The sequence below is a fragment of the Equus quagga genome, chromosome 11, assembly GCF_021613505.1.
Source record: "Equus quagga isolate Etosha38 chromosome 11, UCLA_HA_Equagga_1.0, whole genome shotgun sequence".
In the NCBI taxonomy this organism is placed as follows: Eukaryota; Metazoa; Chordata; class Mammalia; order Perissodactyla; family Equidae; genus Equus; species Equus quagga.
The window spans coordinates 85,772,309-85,799,947 of NC_060277.1; the positions used below are offsets into that span (position 1 = coordinate 85,772,309).

A 27,639-nucleotide genomic window follows, 5' to 3' on the forward strand; every position below is an offset into this window, starting at 1 on the left:
AAACAAGGCAGGGCAGGAAAGTCGTTATCAATATTTATATCTTGGTAGTAAAGTACTAGGCCACAGACAGTGAGAAAAAGAATTATGTGGACTGATTGGAGGAGATACATGTAATAGATTCTCAGTAAATAAAGATAGTTGAATTTATTGAATTTTGTGTCTGTTGGCCCAATATCCAACCCCAAGCTGATTACTGGCACATTTAGGATAAGAAATCAAATCCAACTTCAATCTAGTGCTGATTAGCTGATTGATTTATCCTACTTTCATTGACGCTCTACTAGAGACCAGTTGCTGGGGATAAAAATGTGAATACAGCCTGATCTTAGCCCTCAAGACAGTTACAGTCCAATGGGGGAGACAGACCAGTCAATACAAGATGATAATGCAGTATGATGAATGCTGTGATAGAGGTAGGCTCAGAGTGGAAGCATCCTGAAGAGTCTCGGGAGAGCGTAGTTAGGGATAGCTTTCTGGACAAGCTGGCTCTTGGCGGAGCCCTAAAAGATGTACAGGTCTGCCAATGGAAGAGAGTGGTTAAAGGCATTCCAGACAGAGGTTGCTGCATGTGCAAAGGCCCAGAATCATAACATGGTCAGCAAATTGCAAGGTGATTATCGGGAGCATGAGAAGAGATGATGTGGGATGGGAGTGTGACTTTAATCATAGATGAGATCCCACAGGGAGGCAGGAGCTCGGTGTCATGCTAAGAAGGGTCAACAGTATTTTGAAGTCATTTTGGAGCTACTCAAAATCAGTCCATTATATGATCACATTTGCATTTTAGAAAAATCACTCTTGTAGCTTGTGGGAGAAAAACTGGAGATGGGTAAGGCTGTAGTCAGGAAGACCAGAAAGATATTAGTGCAGTGATCCATGTGAGACAGGATACCAGCTCACGGTTGGCATTATCTTCACACTTTGTGAGGAGGAGGAAACTGCCTGACTTCCTGTTACCCACCAAGAAACAGCTTTTCCAATTCATTGAGGCATTTGTAAGCCAAATTGTTATGTAAACCCAAATATCTGGCATCTCAAGTTCTCATCGGAAGTGGTGAATAGTGAAGTTCAACTACATTTTTTTTTAAAAAACCAAGAGCTATTAGCAACACTGTATACTTAAAAATTTCCAAATCAAATATCGTGGTCATATCAAAACCATGCTCACTCTCCAGGTGTATGTAACTGGTCTCAGCTTTACTTCAATTTCAATTGCAAACAGTAATAAAACATTGACATCTCATTGCTCATTTAATATTTATGTAGCTGTCACCATCTCAGTTTTACACTTGCAAAACCTTAGAGTTGGTTGGATTTGAGGTGAGCTGAAATCCCCTTTGACAGTAGGTTTTTTGGGGGATGCTTTCATCCTTAAATAACTTTCAAAACAACACTCAGATAGTGGCAAGAGATCAAAGAAATGCTCTATTACCATGGGGGCTGCTGAAACTGTTATTTCCTCCACAAAAGTTCTCCCTTTGCAGAGAAGAAAGTAGATCAGCCTTATTAGGGACCGGAGCAAACACTCCTCTATGCAGAAGCAGACCCAAGCCCGGTCAGATGTACATTCATACTGTACATGCTGGGTGGCAGGGCTGTAAACATGAATAAGACATCGTCTTTACCCTAGGATTCACAGCCTGGCAGGCAGATGGATAAAGATCCAGGCAATTACAGTAAGATGCGATGCTCCCTATAGCAAGCAGGTGGACAAAGTACTATTGAAGTTCCAAGATCAGCAAATTTGGGAGGAAGACGGGATAGGGGAAGGTAACATTTGCTCTGGGCTTTGGAGACTGAGTAGGATTTTGCCACACAGACAGAGGCATTTCGGGCAGAGAGAACATGGGTTGAAAGAGTGGCTCATGGTCAGGTAAAAGAAGAAGGTTTTACAGCAGAGGAAAGCAAGATGTGGAGGCTGATGGATGGGCTGATAGTAAAAGTCCTTAAGTGCAATGCTGAAGGTTGGGTTTTCCTCTCTTGGGAGCCAGTATAGGTGTATGAACAGGAGAATGACATGATCAGTTCATGTTTTAATTTGATGACCAGTATTGGTGTAAGGAGGGTAATGGGGGACCATTTAAATCTCTCCAGCTCTGCTAGGTTAGTTCTTACTCCTATATTTCAAGTAAGGGAGCTATCTGATTCTTCGAGGGTTTCAGTGACCTCCCTGACAGCTAGTAGGTGCAGGTGTTACAGCTCAGCAGTACAACCTCTGACTTCAATTCCTATAGACACCCCATGCCTATGTGACACATAGCACCAGACCTCTTTGTTTTTTGTAGAGCCTATAGTTTATAATATGTGGCGTTGGTGGTGAATATCATTCACCACCAACACTGTGTACGGATAACTTACATTTCCTGTGAAGGTGTGCCATACCTGAGAAGAGTGGACTTTCTACACAATCCTTTTTTTTCCTTACTTCAACTCAGTCACTAAGATGAATCTCCTCAGAGTAATTGTGGATGGTGTTGACAGATGCTTGAATCACATCATCTTAACTGCAGCAGTGCTGACAGCAGACCCCAGGGAGATCTGCTGCATGCACCCACTCTTGCCTTCGCCCTCCCAGGACAGGGCCAGAACTCTGGGAACCTGGACACTTGCAGCTCTAGACCTGGAACATGGTTTCATTCATTGTGGAAACCTGGTGGAGGGCTCTGCTTGAAGTTCACCTTTGTGTCACCAGACCTGCCATTGAGCTCCAGCAGTAAATGAAAGCAGAAAGCTAGAGTTCAGGCAGAAGCTAAAAATAATTAACACTGCTTTGGCTGTCCTTTTTATAGAATAGATTCTTCTATTTTTAACAGAAATTAAAAAACCTAGTGGAGTTGGGTCACGGCTGAAATTGAGTGTGTCTGGCATCTTAATAGTCACCACTCAATAATTTATTCAAATAATTTGAGTGGTAAGGTCTCACATCAAGATGTTCATCCTCATCTGATTATAAATGTCCTTACTGTTTTTTATTTTGTTAAGCCTCAAAATAGAAAAGTAACGAGCACATCAGTCTTCAGGGTTTTGATTTTTAAGAAGCATTTGCAAATATCAGATACTGATTATCTAGTTACCTAAAAATTTTAGTAGCATACAAAGTGAAGAAATAGTTGAAAATGTGTGTGTATGTGGCAGGAGGAGGTTTGGCTAAATGCTGCCTGGGACTAGAGAATAACGAAATGAAAGTTTATTTTAGTATTTACTGTGTCAAAGAAGTTGGCATAAAACTGCACAGTCTAATAATTCTACTGAAAACTAATTTGCAAGTAAACGGCCAAGGAGACCCAATAAAAGATTAAATTGTTACAAATATAGGAACTATATATTAGCAAAATGCAATCTCACCATGCTGCGAAGAAATTTACTTTTAAAATGTATAATTTAGGGGCCTGGCCCAGTTGTGTAGTGGTTAAGTTTGGGCCCTCCGCTTTGGCAGCCAGGTGTTCACTGGTTTGGATCCCAGGTGTGGACCTATATACTCCTTATCAAGCCATGCTCGGTGGGTGTCCCACATGTAAAAATACATGTAGAGAGAGGAAGATGGGCACAGATACTAGCTCAGGGCTAATCTTCCTCAAAATAAATACATAAATTAAAAATAAATAAAAATAAAATTATAATTTACTCATAAATTATTTGACTAGTATTAGGAGATAAATGATATATGAATTTGTATAAAAAAAGGTTTCACTTTCGGAAGACATTGGAACTATCTGATTTTTCTAAGTGCATCCATCATTTCACCCATTTAAAGGGATAAAAATACAGCTTTGAAAGTAGCAGATCTGGTATCTTTTTTTTTTAAAGAAAAAAGTGACATCACACATGGAAAAAAAACAACCACTACAAAGGGTTGTATTCCCTCTTAGTTTGCTTTCCAGAGGCAACCACTGATACCAGTTCTTGACTCTCCTTCCAGATATTTTCTATATAGATAAAAATAGAGAATATACTCAGAAAACCAGGTTGATGTTCTGTTTCCTCATGAACAAAATGAGTGAGTACCTGGGTAATTGGGTTGTTAAGTGACATAATGATATGAAAATTACTTGACGAACTTTGGAAGGGTCTGCAAAATATTAACTGATAATGAGGTCCTTAACTTGGAGTTCACTGACTTCAAAATCTAAGGCTTAGCTTCAGAATATCTATGAAAGGCTTGAAATTTAGACAAAATGTACTGGGTATGTGCATAAATGCATTTTTTGTTTTGTTCTGTGTTTTTCCTGGACAGGCAGAGCCATCGTGGCCATGAAAAGGGAGAATGATACCAAAGTGGTATAGAACCAGCATTCTAGAGCCTGAGTGCCATTTTCTTGGGGTTGTGCACTATTCATTGAATATGCATCAAATCAAGGAGAGTACAAAGATTGTGAAGCAGTTCAGAGTTGTCTTAGGGGCCTTCTAACTCCCTTTTTCTGGGTCTGTCTCACCTGTTCCGGCCTTCACCCAGAACAGCATCTGCATGTTCCTCACTGAGTCATCTTATTCCTCTAAATAAGCCTACTCTCTTGCACCACTGTGCTAAGCTTTCAATATTACCTCCCTGCATTCTCTCATTATCAAAACTCTGAACCTAACTGTGACAGAAGAAAGTTAAACTTCTAATTAAAAATTGAAGACACATCTAATGATGAATTACTTTACATCAAAGTATGAGTGATGGCTAAGCCCTGAGACTATTTATTTTCACTTATGTATTTTAGTTAATTACTTATTTGTTTTCTCCCCAAAGCATTGTCACTTTAAAAGAGAAAGTCAAAAGATAGCAACATAAGATATTAATTTCTACTACAGAATTTCCAAGCTTGTTTCCTCTACTGCCAACATAAGGGGTTATAGGTTCTCATATATGCTGCACTCCCATTGATGTATCCAGGGTTATCCACAATTACCTGCACCCTAGGTAAAATTTCACTTCTTTTGTACTCAAGAAATGAAACTGAGTGAGAGTAATATTATATCGATAATCTTGAGTTCCCATGATAGTCTTAAAAAAAGGAATTTTTTGCCAACTTTACTATAACTTCAGTATCGTAATCATTATTTAAACTATTTGCTGTACATCTCATAGGTGATAATCATAACACTGATGTGGTCCAACAGGGAAGCTGAGATTACTCAAATAGTAAAGGCTTAATTTTTTGAACAGGAGCAGGAGCTACTTTAAGATAGCAGGTTTGTCTAGCACTCTTCAAATTATATTATGTTCATTCGTTGCCTCATTCTTTTTCCATCCATTTATTCATTCATCCATCCAACCACCTATTTGTTCAGTCTAGATGTTGGGAGAATGTGGAAGGGCATGCCATGCAGAGGGAACAACATACGAAAGGGCATGAAGGCATGAGATTATATGATGTGTCCAAGGTAAGGTGAGCTGCTCTGGTTTTAGCCTTGGAATGCAATATGACAAGCAGTGGGAGATGAAGCTGAAAGGGAATGGTGGAGGCCAGGTTGTGGAAAGGTTATTGATGTTTGGACCATGTATTTATCACCACATAAAGCTGATTATGCTTAAAGGAAATCCACATAAAGAGCAAAATCAGACTCTTAAATTTATGTTTCTTAAAATCGTGGCCAGAGTCTGGGGAGGGAGGGCCAGTGGGCTACTCCCATGCACTGATTAGGGGTTGGCCAACTGTCTGGAGGATCTGACCTGATGTGTTGGTTCTCATGATCCACCCTAGTTAGAAATGCTGGGGTCTGAGGGCTGAGATGTGACCCTCTGATACCAGCAGAAGTAGCAAGGGTCTAAGAGCCCTCAGCATGTTACTCTCATCCTGGGGAGATCAGAGCTGAACAAGCATCTCTTGTTGAGAATTTTCAACTTCTGCAAACTTAAGAAATCTCACCCTAGTTCTACAAATTGCTCAGATTATGGGCTAGGTGTGTTAACCCCTAAAGTTCCTAGCCTAGGCTTCAGGCCTCTCTGTGGTTTCTGGTGATGTTTATTGGGAAGTAGTATGCTGTAGGGGAAATAACAGTGAATTGGGAGTGGGAATCTAGGATTTTCATCTTGGCTCTGCCAGATAGTTTTGTGACCTTGAGCAAGTCTCTTTACCTCTCTGGGTCTTAGTTTCCTCAGTTTTAAAAGAATAGGTGGGGCCAGATGACCTCTGCTTTTCTTTGATTATTAAATTTCAGGCTCTTGGGCTTTTATTGTTTATCATACATATTTTATGTGTCTCTTAGTGTTTTACAATTTTGTTCTTGCTTTTTATTATTATTATTTTTTAAATTAAAAAAAATTTTTTTTTTGAGGAAGATTAGCCCTGAGCTAACATCTGCTACCATTCCTCTTCTTTTTTTGCTGAGGAAGACTGGCCCTGAGCTAACATCCGTGCCCATCTTCCTCTACTTTATATGTGGAACGCCTGCCACAGCATGGCTTGACAAGCAGTGTGGAGGTCCACACCTGGCATCTACACTGGTGAACTCTGGGCCCCTGAAGCGGAAGGTGCAAACTTAACCACTGCACCACAGGCTGGTCCCTGTTCTTGCTTTTTAGATCTCACCACATCACCATTATAAGTACAGCTCTTTTCTAAAATTGATTTTATACATTTTCATATTTTATAATTTTTACTTTTTATTTTATCCTTTCTATCACTCTGTTTTACTCTTAATGTTTTAAAACAAAGGATCATCTCTTAAGACAATTCAAAAAGATCCCATTTCTTTTGTTAACTTTTACTGGGTTTTGATTTTCCAGAATGAGATCAGACAATAAGAGCAAAAGATTCCTAAGGCCAAATCTTTATCCTCAGATCTCAAAGAATATCAAACCAACACAAACACATTCTTTAGCTTTGTTAATTCCTTACCAAATAACAAAGAATTTACCACCACAGTGTCAGATAGATTTGACTGTTTAAACATGGAAGAATATCAGAAAAGAAAGGTAGATATCATTTAAAAGGATACATTTGGAAACCATTTAATAATGATCAAATAAATTTACTTGGAAATCCTGGACAAGTTTTGGCAAACTGTTTCTATTGGGTAGTTTAGAACCATCCAAGTGAAAACCACTCAAATAGAATTTGCAAGAAATTACATTCCCTCTCCCTGACTAAAGAAGCAAACGGAGTATATTCTGACTCAAGGAAATAGTCATGTAGGAAAGATGAAGCCTCCAAGAAGTGCTCTTCCTTCTGCTTGGACAAAACTGTCTCAAGGCCTAAGTTCTTGGAGAAAGAAAGAGCATGGGCTTTGGAGAATTCTAGTAGATTCCTGATTTTATGACTCTGAAAACAACAGAAATATTGCCTTCCTAATTTTAGGAAGAAACTGAGGCCAGAGGGGTTAAGCATTTGCTCAAGTTCATGGAGCTAACAAGTAGAGGAACTGGGAACAATTCAAATGAATGAGGAAGGGAATTGCTTGTGTTTAAAAAATAGTACTTGTTCTTCCTTGTTAAACTTATGTTTTAGCAAAAACTTAGGCATAATATGAGTATTAAGGTCATGACTTCGCTATCTGGGGATAACTTGCCATATGGAGGAGGAATAAGCTCATGAAGGCTGTTTGAATCTCATTTAAAGAGATGCTGATGAACTTCTCTAGGGCTTTCCTCATCATGGAGTAGTTAGAGAGCAGGATTTATTCAGATGCCACTAGGAACAGCATTTTAAGTAAATGAGACTTGAAAATGAATTATTCTTCCCATGGAAACCTCTAAAATTTTAGACAGTCTCAAAATAGTTTTATAATCATTACTTATGAAAATCATCCCATTCATGGGTTTTTTCTATAGATTTGAAAAAAATATTTATTTTTTAAATAAGCAACATAACATTAACAGAAATAAAAATAAAATGAAAAATTTGCTAGTGATCAGTGATGCCAACAAATTAAATAGTGTTTATTTTTTCTATGACCTTCCCTAAGTCCGTGATTCACTTTGGAGTAATGTTTGTACAGGGTTTGAAACTTAGGATAAAGGTTCTTATTAGTTCTTTTTTTTTTTTTCTACGTCTAGATATCCAGTTGTTCCAGCACCATTTGTTGAAAAGATTATCTTTCCCTCACTGAATTGCTTTTGCACATTTGTCAAAAAGCAGTTGGGCATATTTCTGTAGCTCGAATTCTGGGATCTCTTCTGTTCCACTGCTCTTTGTGTCTGTCCTTCCACCAGTACTACACAGTCTTGATTACAGTAGCCATACAATAGATCTTGGAATTGGGTAGGCTAATTACCCCCGACACATACACTGCATTCTGCTCTTTTCGAATTATTGTAGCTATTTTAGTTTCTTTGCTTTTCACTATAAATTTTAAAAAGGTTTGTCTATATCTATAAAAAAATTTGCTCATGCTTTGATAGATAATTTTGCACAGGATTTAGAGTTGATAATTCTTTTCTTTCAGCACTTGGAAAATATTATTCCACTTCTGTCTGAATCCCATGAGAATTGGGAGAGAAATCCACTGTCATTTGAGTTGTTTTCCTCCTATAAGTCAGGTATGTTTTTTCTTGTTGCTTTCCAGATTTTTTTTTTTTGTCTTTAGTCTTCAGAAATTTGACTATTTTGTGTCTTTGTGTAGATTTCTTTTGGTTGATCCTCTTTGGGGTTTTCTTAGCTACTTGAATCTGTAGGTTTCTGTCTTTTGCCAAAATTGGGAAGTTTGCAATCATTATTTCGTGAGTGCTTTTTCAGCACTGCCCCCTTTCTCTTCTCTTTCTGGTATTCTAATGGCATGAATGTTCCATCTTTTGTTATCATCCCACTAGTCCCCAAGATTCTTTTTAGTTTTTCAGTCTATTTTCTCTCTGTTTTTCAAATTGGCTAATTTCTATTGTTCTGTCTTTCAGTTCACTAATTTTTTCCCTCTCTCCCCTCCGTTCTGTTGTTGAGCATATCCACCAAGCTTTGTATTTCAGTTATTGATTTTTCAGTACTACAGTTTGCATTTAGTTTTTCTTTATATCTTCTGTTTATTTGCTAAGACTTTTATTACTTTGTTTGGCTTTTTATTTTTTCATTTGTTCTAAGCAGGTTTGTAATTGCTTCTTGGAACATTTTTATCATGGCTGCTGTAGACTCTTTGTCAGAAAATTCCAACATCTCTGTTATCCTGGTGTTAGCCTCTATTGATTGTCTTCTTTCATTCGAGACCATCCTGGTGCTTGCTTTTATGAGTGATTTTCAATTGAAAGCTGTACATTTTCATATTATTTGATGGGACTCTGAATAGGTTTTAAACCCTCTGTTTGAGCTGGCTTTCTCTGACATCACTCCAGCAGAGGAAGTAGGGAGCTCTTCCTTATAACAGCCAGATGGAGGTAGACATCCAGGTTTCCCACTTGGCCTCCATTGATACCTGAGGAAGGGGGATCCTTATTACTGGTGGACAGGGAGGAAGTTCCAGCTTCCTATGTGGTCTCTACTGACACCATGGTCAGAGTGACCTTGTTACCACCTAGTAATGGTGAATGTTCTTACCCTCCACTAGACCCCTTCTGTCTCCACCCTAGTAGGGAAGGAGACAGGGCTTTGTTACTGGCCAGAGGGGATGAAATTCCTATTTAGCCTTATCTGACACCACTGTGGTAGAAGTATTTGGGTACTTTGTTATAGTTCAGTGATGGGGGACGTCTAGGCTCCCCACTTGACCTTTGCTGCCAAGGGTAGGGATGGGGGTCATGGCTTTTTTTATGTTGTGTCTGGCTGGAGTGGAGCCATTATTGTCTAAAATTTTTCTGTCTTGCTGACCTGCTCCTTTCCTGGTCCTTTTGATGGAGAGAGAACTTTTGTTGGGCTTCTTTTTATGCAACCATTAGTGTCTTTGGGTTGCCAGCTTCTTCAGCTCCAAGTCTTGAATAGATAAGGCAAAAAAAAAAAAAAAACCAAAAACCAAAAACCTTCCAAGGAAGTCATTTCTGTGTTGTTCGTGGGTCTTGCGGTCCCTAGACAGTCTACCTTTCTTTCTTTACTTTTCAGAGTCTTCTTATGCTTGTTCTATATATGGTGTCTAGTGTTTTTAGTTGTATTTAACAGGAGGAATAGGGAAAAATATATCTAATCTGTCTTCTTCAAAGTGCAAGTTGTCCCTGTGAGAGATTTAATTATTGCAGTCCAGCTGCTTCCTTGGAATCTCACAGGATGGAGAAACAAATTGTAAGACGCAGACTTTAAAAAAAATCTTAAAACCGTTTACCTTTCTGTGTTTCTAAGTAACTTGATCTCATGACTTCCTCCCATCCCCCAGCTATTAGTCATTTTTAATTCCTGTAGTCAAACCCAGTCTGAAGGGGGAGGAGAAGCTTTTGTTTTTGTATCAGTTTAGCCATCTCTACAGAATCTGCTATGCTGATCTTTCAGGAGCTGGTTACCTTTGTAACCAGGAAGGATGACAGTACCATAGACTGTATATCGTAGTTTAGTTCTCTCTTTATTTTTTACCTGCCGTATATATTTTTGAAGTAGATAACTGAAATGAAAGCTTTTGGTAATCCAGTGATCTAACCTTAGTATCTCTGATCCCCTTCTCTATTTCTTTTTCACAAAATCTGTTGAGTTGAGTGTAGTTTTTGAGAATAAAGAATCTAATTGTTGTCTTCCTCCACCACTAAGGTAATACAAGAGAGCATTCCTGGTGGGTCCACTTAAAAGCTCCCATCATTTTCACAGGTGTCTGTATTCTGATCCACTAGCAATTTATACCTCTCTTAATTCCTAATAGGAACCCAGGTTTAACCAGAATGTCTCAAAGAAAACAAAAGTAAATATGGTTAACAAACATACATAGGGAGATGAAACTCCTGTAAACATGTATGACAATTTTCATAAAGACACTCAGATATTGTGATGGGCCAACTAACTGACCAGTATAAGAAATTTAAATATGTAGCTATTTATGCTTAATAAAATACTCTTCTAGAAAGTTCATATTGAAAATAGTTGCAGTAATTGCAGTCGCTGAAGAAAGCATCTAGACATTTTGTTGAAATCTGCCTTTGAAATTATGCCAGTCTAACTTATTTCTGATATAAATGTATGGAGCTGAAATGATCTATAGTAAATATAGCCTAAAATTCTTCATGAATGTATTCTAAATTATTTTCTGTGTTACTTTTAGTCCTCTGATAGTTCAGCAGTTCTGAGCTGGGAGTGGTTGGATTCCCTTTACTTCGAGTCTATGTTTTAGAAGCCATAATCAAATACAAAGAATCTATTGATCATAAGTAAGCTCTAACCCATTACAGAACAATAAAATCCTGTATATGTTTTAACATAAATGGAAGTCTAAGATGATATGCCATTTGGAGGAATATGTATCCTGACTTCATTACTTACTAGCTGTATGACTTGGGCAACTTCATAATTTTCCTCATCTACAAATGAGGAGAAGAATAGATCCTACCTCATACGACTGTTGAGACGATTAAATGAGGTAATACATAGAAAACATTTAACTTGGCACATAGTAAGAGCTCAGTAAATATTTACTACTTACTACTGCTACTACTTCTACATTTCTTTCATAAAACAATCTAAGGGGTAGCACTTTGTCAAAAATGCCCTGTTTGGTAGGCTGTTTTTGTCAGATGTAAATTTTCTTTATTATGATAGAATAAACTTTTTCCAGATTTAATGCCCATGTCCAGGTTTGAAGGCAGATACTCTTAGACAACTTTAGCCCATCAAGTGTTTGGTTTTGGAACTCCTGAGCTAGAGAATCAGCCACATTTCCTCTCCTTTTTTTTTCCTTTGCCATATTTATTTGGTCCCATTCCAGAAATTTCTTGGGGGTAATTCAAATTAGCATCTATTACAGATCAATCTAGGAAAGGTTGGTTATTTATTGTCAGGCAGATGCATGAACCTTGGCAGTTTCAGAAACCAGAGCTAAAATGATCTTATAAAGTTCCAGTTAAATCAACATGGAGATGTGCTAGTCTCATGATGACTTTCATGAAATTACTTCTGAAATGTGAAGTATTTTCCCACTCAGAACCTCATTTTAACTCTATAACTTATACCAAAGATCACACTGTACCTGCTCTTAGGCTTATAAGTCTTACAAAAGCCCTTGGCCAAAAGCAATAAAATTTGACCTGACCTAATCCTGGAGTTGCAATGGATAATGTGTGTATTTTTCATTCAATAATTTAATGTGGAAATTAACTGCATGTGTCACATATTCCCCACCTTAAAGAGAGAGCTTTTATGGTTCTAATGTTACACAAAAATTAAATGTGTAAACACTCTTGTCATTTAAGACTCTTCACTTTCTTGATAGCTTAAAAAAGCACTACAAAAGACGTTTTTGGAGAATTTTGTTATTTCGTATATTATGGGAGGCTGTTCCATGGAATTCTCCCTCTACAGTTACAGAAATGATAGCAACAGATATTTCTTTCTTTCTTTCTGAAAGATTTGAAATAATTTGCCGCCTTTGGCTTACTGTATTATTCTCTCCTGTTTAGTCAGTATAGGAAAAACACTGTGGAAATTTGCGGAAAAAATTTGTTCTCTTTCTCTCTTCTTTCAGGTTTATTCTTGAGCATTTTCTGCTCCTGGGCATGGAATGAAAAGTATCTCTCTATCTGGCCTTAGTTTTTCTGTAAAGGCTATCCCTTCATAGTAGTCTTCCCCTGACAGATCTCATTCCATTGCTTTTTCTTCTCTTGACTCACTTTGTTTCCTCTATATCCTACAAACTTCATTTTTTCTTTTGAACCTTTTATTAAAGTTGTTTTAAATAGATCCACATGGTTCAAAGACCAAAAGGTATTAACAGTGATAAGTCTTCCTCGATTCCTTGTCTGCCATCTTCCCAGTTCCCAGATTTGCTCTCCTACCATAAGTATCCACTGTTCTTACTGTCTTATGTATCTTTCCAGAGTTTCTTTATTCATACTCAAGCAAATATGAATATGGATCCCCCCATTTTACACAAAGGGTAGCATATGTACTCTTCCAACCTTTTTTTAAAGATTAATTTATCTTGGAGGTCTTTCTGTATCGATACATATGAGATGCTATGTTCTTTCTTATAGCTGCTGTGTATGACAGTTTAATGAGTTTGCTGTTGATATTCTATATTTTACTCTTATAAACTGCATGTGATCAATTTACTTTTACAAACAATGCTGATATGAATAATCTTGAGTGTATTTCATTTTATATATCTCTAAGTGTATCTGTAGGATAAATACCCCTAATAAGGATTGTTAGGTCAAAGGTTATTTGCATTTGTAATTTTGATAGATATTGCCAAACTGCCCTCCATAAGGATCATAAAAGTTTATTCTTTGATCAGCAATCTGTGAGAGTGACTTTTCCCTAGAGTCTATAATCTACACAGTGTATATTAAAACTTTTGGGTTTTTGTCATTCTGAAAGGTGAAAAGTGATATCTCAGGTTAAAGTTGCATTTCTCTTAAAATGGGAGAACTTGAACTTCTTTTTATATGCTTAGGAGCCATCTGTGTTTCTTACTCTATGAACTCTCTTTCCCTCAATTTTTCTGGAGGTTTCAAAAGCTAATTATACATTAGAAAGATAAGCCTATGCCTATTCTATAAAATTTTGTCTTTTGTTATGTTGCTTATAGTTGTTTCTGCTGAAGATATGTTTTAAAAAATAAGGTTGAGTTTATTCTAGATTTAGAATCATGGTTATAAAGGCCTTTTCTACTCTACTTATAAAGAATTTCTCTTATGTTTTCTTCTAGAACTTTTATGATTTTATTTTATTTTATTTTTACTTTGAAATCTCTGATCCCTTTATAATTGATCCTAGAATAAACTGTGAGACATGACTCTAAATACATTTTAGTTTTCTATCTGGTAGCCTTCTGACTGAATTGTACATCTTTCCTCACTGATGGGCAATACCACTTTTATCTTATACTAAATTCTTGCATTTAAAGCTACTTAGGGGAGCCGGCTCCGTGGCCGAGTGGTTAAGTTCACACGCTCCACTTCGGCAGCCTGGGGTTTGACTGGTTTGGATCCTGGGTGTGGACATGGCACCCCTCATCAGGCCACATTGAGGCGGCGTCCCACATGTGGCAACTAAAAGGACCCACAACTAAAATATAAAACTACGTACCAGGGGGATTCAGGGAGAAATAGCAGAAAAAAAAAAAGCTACTTATGGACTTTCCCTTCTAATCTATTGGTCTATTAAATACCAGTATTGCACTCCTTAATTATTTTGGCTTTATAATGTGTTAAAATCATGACCCTTGTGTTAACTAACACTAATAATGATAGTATCATCTTAAATATATATAGCACATTATAATTTACAAAGCATTTTCATTTACGTTACCTCATATGTTTTGATCCTTATAACATCTCACAGGGCACCTGAGACAGGCACTTCAGTCCTTATTTTATACATAAAGATACTGAAGTCCAGAGGAGATGAAATGTTTGCCCAAGATCATAAACAAAGCTCGTAGGTAGCAGAGTGATGACTTGCCTCTTAGTTCTTTCTTTGCCAATTCATGGTTACACCTCTCAGATGTCTTAGATATTCTCTGAATATCTCTCTCCGCCACAGAGATATTTCATGCCTGTAGATTAACTATATGCCATTGAATTCTAAGTCTATGCAGGATCTTCAGCTTTATCTAACCTTCTTTGGATTGAAGAAGGGACAAAGCCAGGAAATCATAGCATGTTAAAGCAGAAGACCTGAAAGATCATACACTAACCTAGTCATTTTATAAAAAAAGAACCAAAACTCCAAGAAGTTGTGACCTCTATGCCCAAGGTCATATAGTTTCTAAGAAGTCAGGGCCAAGTCAGAACTTAGAGATAGTTCTTTCAACTTGGTTTAATATTGAAGAGAAGGAGGAAAACATTGTGTATACTTTACTGAAACTAATCATCTCCGTGTTTATAAGCACCTCTAGGGCCAGAAATGAGAGATGTGAATTCATTCATTCATTCATACAACAAATAATCATGTACCACGGGCCAGGCACTGTGCTTGTCATTGGATTTATAATGCTGGACTAAATAGGCACAGCCCTGCCTTTATGGAGAATATAGTCTCCAAAGAGAAACAGACATCAAGCAAATAAAATACAGATAAAGATGGGAAAAAGACTATAAGAGAAAGCTATATGGTGTTCTAAAAGAATTTAACAGGAAGCCCTAATTATTTAGACTGTAGAGTCTGGGAAACCTCCCACTGATCCCCCCACTTCCCACCCCCCACCCTGCCATGTTGTTCCTGAAGCATTTCTGTGGAGACCTAAGATTCTGTGGATCAGTTTGAAAACCACCGATCTAGTCCTATTCCCTCATTTCTTCAGAGGAGGGAACTAAGACTCAAAGAGGAGAATGACTCACTAAAGGTCACCGAGTTCCTTAGAGCAGAACCAGGACTAGGACAATAGCCTCCTGGCTTTCTGGCTAGTGCTCCTTCCACTGTACAATGCCCTCTTAGTGCAGACCCTTGCTCTGCTACTAAAGTTTGCAATGATACCATCCTTCATAAATCGCGAGCTCCTAGGAGATTATGGCACTTTTTTGTGTGTGGGTGTGAGGAAGATTGGCCCTGAGCTAATATCTGTTGCCAATCTTCCTCTTTTTGCTAACATCTCTACCAATCTTCCTCTATTGTATATGGGGTGCCACCACAGTGTGGCTTGATGAGTGGTGCTAGGTCCGCACCTGGGATCCAAACCTGTGAAACTGCCAAATCGAAGTGTGCGAACTTAACCACTATGCCACTGAGCCGGTCCCCATGGAGACCGTGGCACTTTGACTTAATTTATACCATGCCATAATCAACACACTATATAGAACAGACAAATCGAGATTTTGACAAACACGTGCCGATGAAGCTAGGTACTTTTTAGAAAATAGTTTGTCTTATTTTCCTTGAGTGGTTCATCAATTATTATACTGAAGAATAGGATGAAATTCTCTAAAGTGAGTGCACATTTTTAGAATTTAAAGTACTTTGTAGAATAGCCTAAATCCTTCCTTTGTCAATGGACTTTTCTTTGGCAGTGAACAGTTTAACCTAAGTTCTTTTGATGAAATGTTTCTATCCATCATTGTACTCCTTAGCACACACTTCATCAGACGTGGAAATGGTTGATTAGAATAGAAGAGATACAGCCTCATTTATTTAGATTTTATTAAAGTGTGTGCAGCATTTCTTGTGTGTCCTGCACTCGTCATTCGTGGATGTGCTCCCATTTAATAACTGGGCCAGGAGGGTTTGGTAGGGGTGATGGATCTTCAGCCTATTTAAGAGTCATTTCTCATTAAAGTTAGAGCTAGTTGACTCTTTACGTTTCCCTCCATTTTTCTTAATTTTATTTTTCTCTTCTTTGGGGGTGGAGTGGAGTGATAGAATTGGAGAGTTTTAATATTATTTCCTAAGTCCACATTTAGCTATTTACGACTATGTGACTTGAAATGATAGGAAAATCAAGACAGATTTTAAAGTGGGGGAAAAAACTAGTAGAACTCTCCTTTAAAGAAATATTCCAAAATGCAGGAAAAACTCTAAATACACAGATGTTCATGGCAGCAGCATCTATAATAGGGAAACAATCAGAAGCAACTTGAATAGCCAACAATCGAGAAAGAGTAAAATGCATATTGATGTATTCCATGTAATGCTATGTATGGATTAAAACAATGCTTCAAAACAAAAGTAATAACATGGGGATGTGAAGTGGAAAAGAAGGCAGTACAGCATAGTCGTTAAGTGTAGAGGCTCTGGGATCACTGAGTGAGGTTAAATTGGACTCTGCATGGCTGTAGGACCTTCAGCAAGTTTCTTTCTTTGTCTTAGGCTCCTCATTCATGAGGAGAGGATAATAATTATACCTATTGCATAGGGCTCTGTGAGGTTTAGAAGAAGCAATGTTTTTAAAGCCTTGACTCACTGCCTGGCACATGGTATGGGCTTGGCAAATGTTCACCATTATTATTAAATATATGATCTTAACTTTATTATGGATACATCAAAAAATACGGGAAGTTCCTTCAAGGAGTAGATTTCTTTGAGATGTAGGATTAAGACTGAGTGATTTGTTTCTTCATTTAAAATTTCTGTTCCTTGTAATATTCTATAATTATTACACTGTTTTTTCCATTTATCCCTCACCCTCTTTTCACCCCAGAAAAACTTTTGACCTTTACTGTCCTGCTTTCTGTCTCCAGGAAGCTGACCCCTGTGGACTGCATCACCGGGCCCTTTGCCCTCTGGCTTCTAGTTCACCCAGGGCCCCAGTCTGGCAGTGGTGTGTCCTTTCACACAGCAGCGCCTAACTGGTGCCCTGCCCCAGCTTTTCCCCTCTCTCCTTCAGGAATAGGATGAGAAAAGCTTCCCAGTGTTGCTAGTCCTGTGTGCCTTGTTATTCCTTGTCCCTTCGTGAACACTGCTCACCTCTTTGTAAATAATTCCCTTCATTAAAATTTTTTCAAATTTCAAGCTGTGTGTGCTTCTGTTTTCTGCTGGGACCTTGGCTGATATAAGGAGCATACATTATTTTTGTAATTGGAAAAATTTTATTTAAGAAGCACACAGGACCACCCCTGCCTCCTACCTCCCAAAAGGAAGCACTCTTCATGGCGTGGAGAGGCCCCTCAGCTTCCAGACTTGAGGGTGATTATTTTTGTTTCATTTTTGAGCCCTCACATGAAATTAGGCTTCAGGCTAGAACACCTATTTCTTAGAAAAACACACTTTCTCCTGGAGAGAAATTCTAGAAAGCAGTCGCGGGCTATTGACAAACTATAATGCTGCAAAGGGGTCTGGCCAAAAAAGAATCAAGAGAAAAATCTCTGTGGGGAGGTAGTGGCTCAGAAAGTGGCTCATCATCTGCAGTTCCAGCTGTATGCCCAGTTGGGGAGTCATGGACAGAGCTGTGCCTTGAGTGGAGACCTGCCTCTGTGGCCACTGGAAGCTCACCAGCCTCTGTGGTGTCTGGGCTCAGCAACTGCCAGGCTCCCAGGGGGTAAGTGATACAGTTTGTTCAGTCCGGTGGTGGGGATGGGGGTGGAAAGTGGTGATGGGGCTGGTCGGAGGGGACAGGAGAGGCAGTGCTTGGCACATCACCCTGCAGGGCTCCACTGTTAAATCTCGATTGGCAGGCTGACTTTTCCCTAAGAGGAAGTGTGGAGAGGAATCTCACAGTTGCATGGCAATAAAGAGCTGCCTCGTGTGCCTCCCTCTCCGCCAAGAGGCTTCCATGGCTCCAAAGTTCTGGAGGGGTATGTGAGGGGGAGGAGGGAGAAATAAGCAGCTCTACTCAGTACTGATGCGATCACCTTTGCAGAAACTTTCCAGTGGCAAGTGTGTTGAAGACAGCGAGCTTGGGGGAGCCACCATAGTGCAGAAGGATGAAACTGAAGGCGAGGGGAGAGGGTCTGAGAAGAGAACTGTGGCCTCCGTATGAAGGAAAGGGATGAGAGGTGAGGCTCAATAAAAGAGGGTGTTGGACAAAGCCGGTTAAGAACTCCAGCCTCAACACTTTGGGTCAATGACAGGCCTTATTTTCATATACTATGAAGTGAATTCTTACGTTGGTCAGTTCTATTTTCCCCAGTAACCTCTAACCCCTTAAACGAGGGGACTGTGTTTACTGTGTTCATTGTGACTCACGATGAATTAACTGAGTACCTACTATATATATGTTGAGCCCTGTGCCAAGTATGAGGAACACAGAGATAAACAAAAAGTCCCTGCTCCCCTGTGGCTTGCAGTCTGATGGGAAGGACAGATATTACAAACTTGACTGCACATTCACAGCCTAGCTGCACATTAGAACCACCTAGGACCTCTTGAAAAATATCTGTGCTTGGGTCCCTACTCTGCAAAAGCTCAGATTTGATCGGTCTTGGGAGGGGCCCTCGCATGGATCCTAAGATGATTCTAATGTGCATCTTAGTTTGAGAATTCCTGTTCTAAATATTCTCAGGGCTCCTTGAAACATTATTCCCGTGAAACATCCAGTGATGGTCAAATTAAATTTGGGAGATAATTTATTAGATATATTAAATATTAAAGACTCTAGGAAGTTCTATAATACAGAAATCTAAGCTTAAAAATATACCACAGAAATAAATAGATGTTTGCAAGCTGTGAACACTACTTTGAAGAAAAGGTGAAAGGCATGATAGAATTTAAAATAGGCCTGATTAATATTAAATGCTTCAAAAATGAATCTCTGAAGAAATGACTTTTAATAGAGACGTGAACAATCAGTGGGCAGGAATGGGAGGGGCAGTGTTCTAGGAAGAGGGGTCACCATGTGCAAAGGTCCTGTGGTGGCAGAAATGTTTTAAGAACAGAAAGTAGGCCAGTGCTACTGGAATGTAGAAGGTGAGAGGAAAAACGAAAAAGACAAGATTTCTGCCTTCAAGGAATTCATACCTTGAAGGCAGAAAACTCACATATTCCCAAAACTCTTTATTTCTCTACAGAGCTGTGATTTTCCAAATATAAAAAGAAAAAGAAAAAAAAAATCAGTGTCAGGAATAATGCTTCATCAGCTGGTATAAAAACCCAGTTTCAGGTTTGTCCCTAGGTAACTTACGTGATTTTTTGAAACAGCAGATATGCTTTCATAAGTATGTTGGCTTAGGCTAATGTTAGTTTTAGGTCATGTTTACTGAGCATACAGTCTGAGTAAAAAGAAGTGACTTGGAGATTGGATCAAGATGCCAAACTGACACACATGCCTGCCTACCCTTTTTCTCTCTAAATCCTATAAAAGATAAACAAGGTATCTTAAAATATACCCATTAGCTAGAAAACAAAAAAGTGACCTTATACACACCCATTTCCCTCCTCCTCATTTCCTCCTTAATCCCTAGCAACCACTAATCTGTTCTATATTTCTATAATTTTGTTATTTCAAGAGTGTTGTATATGGAACAATACACCCTGTAGTCTTTTTTGGATTGACTTTTTCACTCAGCATAATTCTGTGGAGATTCTTCCAGATTGTTACGTCTATCAGTAATTTGTTCCTTTCTATTGCTGAGTGGTATTCCATGGTATGAATGTACCTTAGTTTGTTTAACCATTCACCAACTGAAGGACATCTGAATTATTTCCAGTTTGTGGTTATGACAAATAAAGCTGTTATAAAGATTTGTGTACAGGTTTTTATATGAACATAAGTTTTCATTTTTCTGGGATAAATGCCCAGTAGTGCAATTGGTAGGATGTATGGTAGTTGCATGTTTAGTTTTTCAAGAAATTGCAAAACTGTTTTTCAGAGTGCCTGTATCATTTTACGTTCCCACCAGCAATGAGTGATCTGATTTTTCTGCATCCTCATCATTTTGTGTTGTCACTATTTAAAATTTTTTTGCTACTGTGATAGGCATGTAGTAATAATTTCATTTTGGTTTTAATTTGAATTTCCCTAATGCAAACCTAATGAATTCTTATTATGCAGTGGAACATGAGGAGGGAATACTCTGGGAAGGAAAATAGGTACTTCTTTTGGGGAAATAGGCACTACTCTGAACAGATCATTTGAAAAGAATTTTCAATATGATAATGGCAAGTACGGTAGGAAAGAGAAAAAGGTAATTAGAGATTTGAGGAAAATACATAGGAAAGGAAATGTGATCATAGTACACTACTTAACTTTGCAATGTCAAAAACTTACACGGTCGTAACATATAAACATTGTTGACTTAACTAAAAATGGAAATATAATTATATTGAGAGAATAAGGGAGTGGAGATGAGTGTCATATTATGAAAGAATTAAATTCTTTTCTGTTGTGGTTATAATTGCGTGAACAAGACCTGCAATTTATAAGTCAAGAAACAGCCATAGGAGCATATTAATTAAAGTAGACAGGTAACTATGAGAACAAAAGGAGTTCAAAGAGTCTGGCTATGAGGAGAAGAAGGGTGGGAGGAATGGAGTAAATAACTGTTGTTTTTTCATTATAAGCCTTTCAGTACAAATTTGTTTTTTAATCTCATTCTTATATCACTTTGGACAAAAAAAATTAAAAAGTATATAAAAAAGAGACAGACTCTCAGACTGAGTAAATAAATTTAACTATATATATACTCTTTACAAGAGACAAGTGTATTTCAAATGTCATGGAAAGGATAAAAGTAAAAAGATAGAAAAGACAGCAGGCAAATGGAAACATGGAAAGCAGTGTTAATTACAAACAAAATAGAAACTCAGGCAAACAGTATTAAGCAAGACAAATAAAGCAGCTTCTGAGAGACTGAAGATCAAAGGGACAAATACTTTAGAAAAGAACAGGGATTTAAACAACACACATACGTATTCACACTTTATACCTAGTGGAGTTTTCACATTCTTTTCAAACACCAAGTATGGTACGTATACAACTGATTCGTCGGTTAGCCACAAGTAAGAATTTTTAAAAACTCTCAACAGGATACAGTCCACATTTTAAAATTTCTTAATATAATATAGTAAAATTAGAAATTAACAATAAAAATATAGCAAAAAAAAGGCCACTCAGAAGTCTAACGTGACTCGACTGAAAACTCTGGTTAAAGTGGAAATGAAACAAATTACAAATTATTTATAAACAAATGATAATTATAGTACCACATTTTAAGCTTTTTGGATACAGACGAAACATGAGTCGGGAAAATTTGTAGCCTTAAATCCATGGATTAGAAAACGAGAAAAATAAAGGAACAAGTAAATTAAGTTTTCAAATAAAAAACACAACTAGAAAAGAAACAACAAAGTAAACCCACAGCAAGTAGTAGGAATTGGCAAAGCTAAAGCCAGAAATTAATAAAATAGAAAATAAGCAAGAAATAAGTTTTATGAATCAAAAAAGTTAATTCTTCAAACAAACCAATAAAATAGGCAAATATTCAACCATTCTAAAAGAAAGGGCACAGAAACATGACTTTTGAAATACTAAAGGGGTTATAATCACAGAGGAGATTTAAAAATTGTGTTCAACACTGTATAAATAATCATAATCCAAATGAAGCTTCCTTAATTTGGTAAAAGGTATCTGCCATAAAACTACGGTAGACATCATACTTCATGGTAAAAATTAGATGCATGTTGACAAAAGCAGGTAAGAGAGAGGATACATACTATCTCAGTTACTGTTCATAAGTAGTGGGAACTGGAATTCACATCGATTCTAATTAATAAAGTAAGATCCGAAAAAGAATGAAAAGTATTAGAAAGGAAGGAACAAAATGATCTTTAGTTAAAGATGATATAAAAACAAAATTCATGAGATGCAAGACAATCTACTGAATAAAACCCAAAACTGTTACTAAGAGGGAGTTCAGTAGAGCAGCCAATTAAAGATTTTTTTAAAATTAGCAATAGCTCTTCTACTGTCCCACAATAGCCAATTAGAGAAGATCTTGAAAAGAGAGTTCATTCATCATAGTCACAAAAACTGTGAAATATATCGAGCATGAAACTTAACATAGAAGACCCATATAAAGAAAATTATTAAACTCTCCTGAATAAATAAAATTCTACTTGATTAGGAAGATATGTCATATATGGGAGGTCTCTCCATATTAATTTAGCAGTATGATACTAGCCCAATAAGATTTTAAAAATTAAACTTGACAAGCCAATTCTGAAATTTTTTTAGAAGAGAACACGTCTGCAAGTAACAGACATTTTGAAAAAGTTTACCACAGGGAGGGACTTGCCCTACCAGGTGTTAAAATATACTATAAGCTTACTACATGTGATTAGCACAAGTGTAAACAGATAGTGAGACAGAATATGTGAGTGCACAAACCTTTCCTCTTCTAGTTAACAATCCTAGAATAAAATATTCTCACAGGTAAAATGGAGACACATAGAAGGATTGCAGCATTATATAATAGGGAGAATATTGAAACAATGTATGTCTGTTAGTGGGAGAATGATTAAATAAATTATGGCACCTCTAGCTAGGGAATAGGTATACTATACAACAAAAAGAATGAAGATCCAAACACACTGATATAGAAAGATGTATATGATATATTGCTCAATTGAAAAAACAATCTAGTGGTAGGATCAGACAAATAGTGTGATAGTACTTATATTAGAGCACACAAATAAAACTATACATCTGTGTGTATATACAAGCACAGGTTTCCCCCACAATCAAAAAGTTTGCTTTACACCACTTCACTTTTATGAAAGACCTATGTTATACCTATTTTCGCTAACTGAGCGAAATCTTGAGGATTTTTGCTTTTACGAAAAAAGGCGAAAAGGGAAAATAGTGTTCAGCATTTGTTTTGCAGTGAGCCATTATAGAGGCTAAGCAGTCAAACATACTGTCATGTTTCAAACCTTCCACATCAACCACAACAGACGATGAACCTCCATCTTCAACATCGAGGCAGGCAGACAGAAGAAAGTGTAGACTTTCTCTGCTCACCCTGATGGAGTCAGGCAATGAGGAGATGTTAACAGATGACCCTCTTCCTCTCTCGCCTACACCTCTCTCCTGTACCTCCCATCACCCCAACCTCTGAGGCCTCAGCTTAACACACCGTCATCACCACCACCACCTCTCAGCCTTCCAGGTTGCTTGCTGCCTTCCTGATTCTGGTGAGTGAAACTACACTGCACATAGACTGTTTCTACTTTATATAGACTGTGTATTTATATCATTCCTGCTTTTACTATATGTTAGTGTTATTTTAGGTTTTATGTGTTATTTGGTATGATTTGGTAGGTTATTTTTTGGGTCTGGAAATGCTCAAAAATTTTTCCCATATAAATGAATGGTAAGTGCTTTTTCCCCTTATGCTATTTCGGCTTACAAAATGTTTCGTAGGAATGCTCTACTTTTGGATAGTGAGGGAAACCTGTATGTATATATTAGGAAAGGATTTGTAAGGACATAGATTAAACTCATAACAGATTAACTTACTGATAGGGATGTGACATTGAGAGAAGGGTAAATCTTGACTTTTTCTTTTATATAACCGTGTACTGTATTGTTGGAGGGTTAAAAATTTTCTAAATGAGGAAAATTCAAAATAGCTGTGTTTTAGAATGTATCTTATTGGAGAAAGGTTTTAAAAGGTGGTTCACAAGATGGTTGGAGAATAAACTGGCTGGATCCTGACCACTCAGCAACTAGTGGAGGAATCAGAGAGGACTGAGGATACAAAGGCTGTAGCAGCTTAGAAGAAATGACTCTTGAGTAGTACTGTCATTCTGTTACTGTCACTGGACCTGCTGTTTATCCCCACTATACATTTAGTCACTCAACTCGCTTCTGCATTTTCACTTGCATGCAAAAACTGTTAATCCACTGAGTTTCATATCCTCTGGACATAACACTTTCTGCCTCTTCTAGTTGCTCTCATTACAAACTTTTGGCTTCACTCCTGTCCAAACCAGCTAAATAGTTACAAATCTTTTTGTTTCACGGAATTCTATCACTTCAATCTAGTATTGATGGTAGCCACCTCATACTTATGATCAGATTAATTCTTCAATTAATTAAACATGGAAAATAATGATATTCTCTAATACAATACATTTTTCTTAGTAGACAAATGTCTTTCCAACTGCAAGTGTAAGAGGACAAAAACAATAGGAGGGGTAAAAATAATGTAGATTACTAAGTAATATGCACCCAAGCCCCATGAAGTCAGGTTTTTTTAAAGTCTTGTGACAGGATGGCTCAAGTGATCAAGTTCACACTATCATTATAAATTACCGACCCCTGGAGTTTTAATGTGAAAATGGTGGACTCTCCTTCCTAGAAGCTACAATGCCCCCAGACATCTCCCTGGAATTCTTTGGCTTCCTCTCCTTCTGAGAAAGAAACTGGAGGTGGTGGTTGGCAGAAGCACTGGCCTGGCCTTTGCAGAAACAGATAGACTACTAGCTCCTGAAAGGTCCTGGCAATCTCTGCAAGGAAAAATCCTTTTTTATTTTTAATTTTTAAATGCCATCAAATGAAGAGCAGTTAAATAATTTGCTATTACAAGCCTTTGTAGGGAGGAATTAGGGTGGTGGTTTCTAATCTGTTAGGGAACAAGATGGGAAGAGAGTTGGGGAAGGGTACCATCCAAACCAGGCTACCTCCCACATGCACTGAGGCAACTACTGCAGCATCTTGTAATCGGCAGACCCCAAAGTGTGACCACTTCAAGGCTCACATTTTTAAAAAGCTAGCCAGAAAACAGTTCATCCTGTGGATAGAACACAGATGCTGCATTGCACCTGTTAGAGGATACCTTCCTATCCACCCCTAAGCCTGCAAAGAGCAGCAAATCACTTTTGAAAATATTTTCTGAAATGACATATCCCCTACAAATGAGAGCTCCACGCAGGTTACCCCAGGCAATGAAGAGAAAATGTGAAACAAAGTTCTGGCAATTGTCCAAAGCATCAGAACATCTAAAATAACTCATTTTGCTCTGTAAGTTATGAAAATTGGGGAGGTGGGACCAAAAGATGCAAGAGTTCTTTGAATCCAAGGAGAAAACACCTACGAACAGACAGTAGCTCTCTTAGCCCCATTTTCTGGCATTCAGGGGAGCTGCAGGCAGAAAAATTCAGTGGGTCTCACTCAAAACTATTTCCTGGGTTTTAAGCTGAAATTGACGCCTTTAATCTCCACTTTTTGATGGCAATTGGCCTGGTGCATGGCCCCCAGGGTCTGAAGAAGGCTTATAAGAGATACTCTTTAAGAGATTTCTGGCTATCAATGAACTCTTAAAAAAACATGTTGATGGGTTGATTGTAAACAAGTGAGAAACAGGATTCAGATTTTCTTTCAAACACCAGCTTAAGGATGAATGGGGAAAACATCTAGTTGTCAAAGTAGGCTTGAGGTTTTGCTGAACCCAGAAATTCTGGAGAAGATTGTGAGATATTTTTGCCAAACCTTACATACTGCAGGGTTAAGCCTTCCCTCTAACCAATTAGATAATTGCCATTTCATTCTGTGGATTTCTCAATTGTTTCTTCTTGTTTTTTAAAGCAAACTAAGTAATTAGCCTTGTGTCAGGGTCATTTTACTAGTATTTCCATAATTAAATAATTACTTTAACCCTGAATTAAAAACTGTCGTGCTGTCTCTGGGTACAGTAGGCTGCCAGCTGTTTTAAATAACCCTTGAGAGTGGTCAGGTTAAGGACTCAATTTATGACCTTATAAATTAACACAAAGAAACCTACTCCATAATGCAACAGACAATTCTATTTATAATGCTTAATTAATCCTCTCCAGTCACTAACAAAACCCACTTGTGACCTTTCATTTCAACCTCGACCAAATGCAAGTCTCCTGAGATGAGACGTGTTAATATGTGAATGCTGATAAAATTTGCTGGCATTATGGTCAAGCATTAAATAGCTGACAGTCTGGATAAATTAGCTCCTGGTAGCTCAGTAATCAAATGTAAGAAGAAAATGTCAAGTTGGGCAGCATTGATGAAACCCTTCATTAAAACCCTGAGCTGGAGAGAGGCAGAAAGAGAGGAAAATGCCCATGTCTGACATTGCCTGCACACGCTTGCTCTGAATTTCAGGGTGTCTTGGCAGATGAAACAACCAAGAGAAAGTATCAGAATTGTATCAAAGGATGGCTGTGGGACGCCTTTCTATGTGGCTTCATTTATCCGCTGTTGGTAATATCCTAAGGCTGCCTTTTCTTAGACCGGTACAGAACACCCAAAGCGATAACCAATTCAAAGCTGTCTTACCTAAGGTGTTACAAACAGAGTGGAATTATCTGGAAAGTTCCAAGCTACAGGGTTTGGGCAGAGTAATGTTTGCAGACATGGGAAGTTCTCCTGGGATAGGTCCTGGGAAGGAGAAGGGAAGCACACATGCTACTTGGATATTTTTTGTGGCCCAAGGGAGCAGTAGTGACCTGAACACAGAAATTCTGCCTTGTGACCTGGTATCTTGGAATCTGCATGGAGAACTTTACCAGGTTTTAGGACTGTTCAGTGTATTTCCATATGTCCTCCTGAATCAGGAAAATAGATTTTTTTTCTTTTTTTGTCCAACATATTCGAGAGTCAACATAAGTGATACTTCTGGATCTGCTGTGAGCCTCTAGGCAAGTTCCTTAGCCTCACTGCCTCAGTTTTCTCATCTGCAAAGTGGGAATCATAATGGAACATACCTCATAGGGTTGTTGTGAAGATTAAACAGAGTTAATACATATAAAGGCTTAAACAGTGCCCGGCATGTAGTAGGCACTACATAAACTTTGGCTGTTATCATCATAATATCTTTGTAATATCTTTCTTCTCCAGGCTCTCTCTCTCCTTTCCCAGTGCTGCTATGGCAGCCAGGTCAGGTTGTCACGATCTCTCTCCTGAATGGCTTCCTAAGTCATTTCCTTATTCTAAATCTATATCTCTTCCAATACATCATACACAGTATTGCCAATTAATCTTTCCGAAGTCTCTCTCTGACCTTGTCGCTGTCATATTCAGTGGCCTGCAAGCTTCATCAAAGACAGTCTAAACTCCTTAACCTGATTTTAAGCCTATTCTGCCCCTGCCTCCTGACCCTAGTTTCACTCTCTAATCTTACATTTCACTGAACCTTCTCATGAACCCTTTCCTCTCGGGGAGTCACGTTCTTTTTTATTCCTTCTACATGTTCCCTTGTTCTCCTTACTTGTCCCAGCATGTCCTTGCTTTTACACCTGTGCTCATGGTTCTGCCCAC

The 27,639-nt window shown here is 38.0% G+C and overlaps 1 protein-coding gene across 1 annotated transcript in view; it reads right to left on the reverse strand.

Annotated features, from left to right (window-relative positions):
• The window catches only part of ANKFN1 (ankyrin repeat and fibronectin type III domain containing 1), a 319,561-nt gene that overhangs the window by 84,540 nt on the left and 207,382 nt on the right, over window positions 1–27,639 (reverse strand). The window lies entirely within an intron of this gene.